Source organism: Ictidomys tridecemlineatus, chromosome 1, assembly GCF_052094955.1.
Source record: "Ictidomys tridecemlineatus isolate mIctTri1 chromosome 1, mIctTri1.hap1, whole genome shotgun sequence".
NCBI classification, from domain to species: Eukaryota; Metazoa; Chordata; class Mammalia; order Rodentia; family Sciuridae; genus Ictidomys; species Ictidomys tridecemlineatus.
In genome coordinates this window covers 188482216-188487522 of record NC_135477.1, presented here as the reverse complement: position 1 = coordinate 188487522, position 5307 = coordinate 188482216, and the positions used below count along the sequence as shown (strand labels likewise).

Sequence of the window (5307 nt, the reverse complement as noted above, 5' to 3'; positions counted from 1 at the left end):
GGTTTCAGCTTGATCCCAGCCACACAGACCTTCCTACAGATCAGGGATACCAGCCTTTGGCTGGAGAACAAATCCCAGGAAGCTGCCTGGGCTGCAGAGAAATGGGTGAATGGGAGATTGAGACCCAGAGCAACTGGCCACTGCCCCACCTTCCAGCCTTTTTTGCTTAATGGAGGAAGAGGGCTCCTGGCCAAAAAGGACATGTCAGTGAGTGTTGGAACAGCTAGATTGTGACCTAGGGAGGGGAGTGGTCTCCCCTTTGAAGATCTGACAGGATCCCCCATTTGGCCAAGGTTGCTGGAGTGGAGCCAGCATTCCACTGATAAATATGAACAAGAGGACTGGCAGGAGTGCAAAAGGGGCAAAAAAAAAAAAAAACCCAGCCGTGGCTTGGAAAACAGTAAGTAAAGAGAAAGAAAAATTATAAAAGCTTGGAGCTTCTTCCATTCGATTTTGAGACTTGGGACAAAGTAGTGACTGTTAATCCTGCAGGGTAGCCACAGGGCCCCAAGTATGCGGGATGAAAGCCAAAGGCCTGGTCTGCAGAGGCACTGCAAAAAGGGAAATCCAGGCTCCAGGGAGATATTGAGGAGCACCTGCATGGCCTTCTCATCCGAGACACATACCAGGCCTGGGCTGTAACCAGAGCACAGTGCAGCCAGGGAGTAGGGAGGGCCCCTGAGCATGCTCCTCCTGCACTCACTGCTCCCCCACCTCACAACTCTGAACTTAACAAGCTCTTCTCCTGCCTGTGGGCACTTCCAGTGGAGCCCTGCCTGCTGCCCAAACTCAGGAGGCACCAGGGCCTCCTGGAGACCCCGTGCCTACAGGTTATCTGCCTCTTGGTCTCACTGGTTTCTGCAGATAATGATCCCTTAATCTCTCAACATGGTCAATGTGATATTCATCAGACACAGTTTCCTGGACATAAGAAGAGAGCCTCAGCAGATGGAGGGGCTGTTGACAGAAACCCCACACAACTGGTTGAGTTTCTCTCTAAGGTATGTAATCCCTGGGAGGATCAGAGACAAGAGCCCACAAGTTTTGTTGCAGCCCTTGCCAAAGGATCTTCCAGGAAGCCTCAAGTAAAGGATGGCAGGTCACCCTGTGTCAAAAGCCAATGTTCCTCCTGTAGGAAAAAACTGAGGGGAACCCCGGTACAATGAGAGTGGGGACTCACTGAGTTGATAGCATCACAATTATAAGAGTGGCCTGACAGACTCAGCAACAACCTTTGCTCCAAACCTTGGATGCAAATAGGAAGAAGAGAGATTGAGGCACAGTTTCATGGATACAAGAAACCCATCTTCAGTGCTCCCAGTGGCTCTCCTCCAAAGTGGTTGGAGAACAGGCTTAATCTGAGCCCAGGAAAAAACACAGTATGTGGGAGACCCTTCCTGGTGCCCCAGGAAGAAGGAAACTGTGGCTATAGCCAAAGAATCTAGAATAAAAGTGTGCCAGTATTGGGGCAAAGTTTAAATGCTATACATGAGTGTGCTTCTCCCAGGTCACCAACAAGGTGAGAATCATCTGTCTGTGCATTTTAGGAAGAGTCCAGAAGACAATAAAGGACAACAGGCAAACCTTCCATTCCAGGACCCCTGTCATTGTCCATTTCCAGCAGGAAGCAACTTGGAGATGTTGTCCTGCAGTTTTCCCCAGAAATGGAAAGTAGCAATTGACAGAAAATGCAATGGAAATCCACTTCATTCTCTTAGTGCAGACCTTGCTGCTCTGCCACTGAGGTTATTTTATTTTTATTTTTAAAGTTTTGTAAAAAGGACACCACCAGCGTATTTCACAAAGATATCAATGTATATACCCCAGCAACACAAAAAGAATAAATCTTCAAAAATATTCACCCCCGATTATTCACATGTTTTCTAATGTAAATTTAGGACTTCAGTATGTAGATAAATATACATTACTATGTATACCATTTTAGTTTGGCTTACCAACAAATCAGCTGAACTTGAATTTTCTTTAATTAAAGCAGGTATGCTTTTGATGGTAGGGAAGGGAGGAGGAGGACTTCACGTCAGTTATCAGTCTGCTTGATCCTGGGAGCTGATGGAAGGTGTTAACATGCTGGGAACATCAACACCTTGGCATGCATGAATGTCAAATCAGGAAGGCTGGCAATCACCTTGGTAGCTTCTTTACTCAAGTGCTCTTCTCTTTTTGGTTTCCTGGTAGATGTGCTTGTCTTCTCTACTGCGGACATGAGTCTTGCAAATGCATCAGTCACTTTGAGGCTTGAGGTGCAGATTTCCAGCTTAGAACTTGTTAATTCATACAACTCTAGATCCACACCTGGGATTGTGTTTCTGCTGCTAGAGCTACAGTCATCCACGGGCCCAAAGAAATCAAGGTTCAGAAGAGTGGAACCTCCACTAGCATCTAAAGAGTAAGTAAGGCCACTGCTACTCCAGTCAAACTGGATGGGTGGTAGAGACTCCTGGAATTGATCAGATGTACATGTGTTCATCTCTGGTGTCAGGGTGGTTGTCTGACCAATTGAAACAATTTTTTTCTGCGGCAGAGAGTGGTTTCAGTAGTTCTTGGTGGAGCTCTAACATGCCAAATCCTGCTGCATACATGGGCACTATAACAGGCTGCTTCTTATTGCCCGTGAAGAGAATATTTCGTTTGTCTATTCCTAAGGAGCACAAAAGCTTCTTGTTGCTATGGGATCCGCCCCACTGATATCTCAAGCCATGTGCATCATGGATATCCTGTAGATTGGTCCACACATCCAGCAGTTCTCTGCTTTCAGCTAAGGCCTCTCTTGTTTTTATTGGCAAGGTGCTTGTTTCCAGCAAGTGCTTCAGGAAAGAAATATCCTCTTCAACATCAGGGACAAATATGGAAGGAAAACATGCTTTGAAAATTTGTTCCAGGTGGTTTAGTAAAGCTGTCTGAATGGAAGTGGCTGATTCCTGTAAATGGCCACTAGCAACTGCTCCTTTGGGAGTTGTTAAAGGGATACTGTGCATCTTGGGGGGGTCCTGGAGTATCAACATTTCCATCTGTCCTATGTGACTGCCAGACTTCCTTTCGTTGATGAGCTTCAGTGGCCTGCTGATCTCCAAAAGCAGGCCAGGAACAACCATCTTTTTGTTCATCCCCAAAAGCATTTCAATCTACAACTTGGCTAGGACCAGCAGAACTGAAGTCCACAAAGTCATCAGAGTCTTGAAAAGCACTGCAGTCATCTTGAATATTTGGCACTGAATCAAAATCTCCAAACTCACTGTCTTGCCCATTTTTCAGTTCTGAAACAGGTTCAGGGCCTGTTCCACTAGACTTTCTTGCCAATTGACATTCCTCTGATAAATTATCAGAAATCTGTTTCAAGTCTGAATCAGTAAATATTCCCTCCGGGTAAGAAGCAGCATTTGTATCTCCAAATTCTCCAAAGTCTTCACTTCATTCACTAAAATGTGGAAAGTGCTCTGAGGACTCTTCAAAAGTGACATCACTCATTCACTTGAGTACCAATGACGAAGGGTGGAGTGGTGCCACTGGCTGTGCCAAAGTCATCAAAATCATCCTCATTGGTATCATCGCAAGCCACAAATCATTACTACTATCGCCATTTTTTACACTTACAGAATCATTCAAAACATTTTCTTCTGTAGGACCAATGTTTGGGATTTGGGAATTAATAAACTTTCTACTTTCTTCTTTGGAAGAACCAAGTTCTTCATCAGCATCAAAAGTTTGAATAGAATCCATGCATAGGTCAGCACATTTTGAAGTAACTAAATGAAGTTTTTCCTCAGTTTTACATTGTTCTTTCCTAATGAATTATCAGTCGAATCTACCAAATTCCAAGCCTTTGATTATTTGAATTTAAAAATTCATCCTGTTGCAGCATTGGAAGGCCGTGTTTTTCAACACCCAAACTTGTGTTGGGTGCTGTGCTTATTTCTGAAACAAAAACTGATCTTCTCCATCAGTGTCTCCTTTTTCATCAAAACTTTTAACCAAAGATACTTCTTTTACAGAATTCAGTTCATTGACTCTGTTAATTTTGTAGTTTTCCTGAATGGTTAGTGCATCTCTCTCATTTAAAGCTGCACATCTTATTTCTTCTAGTTGTAGCCTTTGGGAAAATGTGGCAAAATCTGCAAATTCCTCAGCAGGACTAGGTGCAAAGCCTAAATTATACTCAGTGCTATAAGTGCTCAGAGGCTTTTGTCCCTTTGAATCAGCTACATTGTCCAGGTTATTTGTTCCCTGAAGATTCACAGTTTCCAACCCTGCAAACCCATTTGTTAGAATCTCCAGACAAGGAGGCTTTTCCCCATTGCAGCTCTCTAACTGCTAGTTTTGTTGAACAATGTTCGTATCAGTTCTAAAATCTCCTGGAGTGAAACTTTCAGGTGTTCCAACATTCTGTCTTTTACATTCTTTTACATTCTGTCTATTACTTTGTTTAAATCTCCTGGACTTTCCATGTCATCAGTAGAAATATCTAAAGTTTTAGATGAAATAATTTCTTTGCTAATGGTACAAAGTAAAATATCAGACTGACCTTTCATGGGAGTACAAAGTTCAGCAGTGATGTCCTTATCATTACCATGTTTAATGGACTTAAAGCTTGTAAGGCTATCTAATTTTCTGAGAAATCATGAATTGGCAGAAAATGGTTTGAAGATACAAACTCTTCCTTAGGACGAGTATAACTTGGTGTATCAAAATCGACAAACCATATGCCAGAAGGGCTGACTTCTGAAAATCCACCAAATTCCCCAAATTCATCATCATCATCATCCTCTGCTCCATTGTCTAGTGGTGGAGTTGAAGAGTACATTCGAATGATGTCTGGCTCCATTGTTCAGTTGCTTTCTAAGGATTAATTTATACCTGGCTCCTCTGGGGAGGCTGCGACGGGCACGGCTCAGGGGCCCTGGGAGGAACTGGCTCCCAGGGAAGGACTGGCTATTTGGAGCTGGTGAGAGCAGAAGGCAGGCTGCTCCCAGCCCCATCAACACAGCAGCGTCATGGATGCCCTCCCGGAGTTTCAGCGCTGCTGCGGGACCCCCTGTCTCACTACCCTCCGCCTCTGCCACCACCCTTTCCCCTCTCCCCCCTCCTCCGGGGAGACCCCTGCCCACTCCACACACCTTCCGTATTTTAAAACCAAAATTTTATTCTTTCATTCTTGTCCATGTCCTCCTCCCTAATCACAGGAGAAGCCAGATAAACAGTTTCCCATCCTAGAATGAGTTCTGTCCTTAGCTCACCCACCACAGGCATGAAGGAAGCCAGACCCGGGACTGGCACCGGTGGGTCTGAAGA

At 44.5% G+C, this 5307-nt stretch overlaps 1 pseudogene; it reads right to left on the bottom strand.

Moving 5' to 3' along the window:
• Positions 1-2045: 2045 nt before the first annotated feature.
• Positions 2046-4876, bottom strand: LOC101977712 (aftiphilin pseudogene; annotated as a pseudogene).
• Positions 4877-5307: the final 431 nt, after the last annotated feature.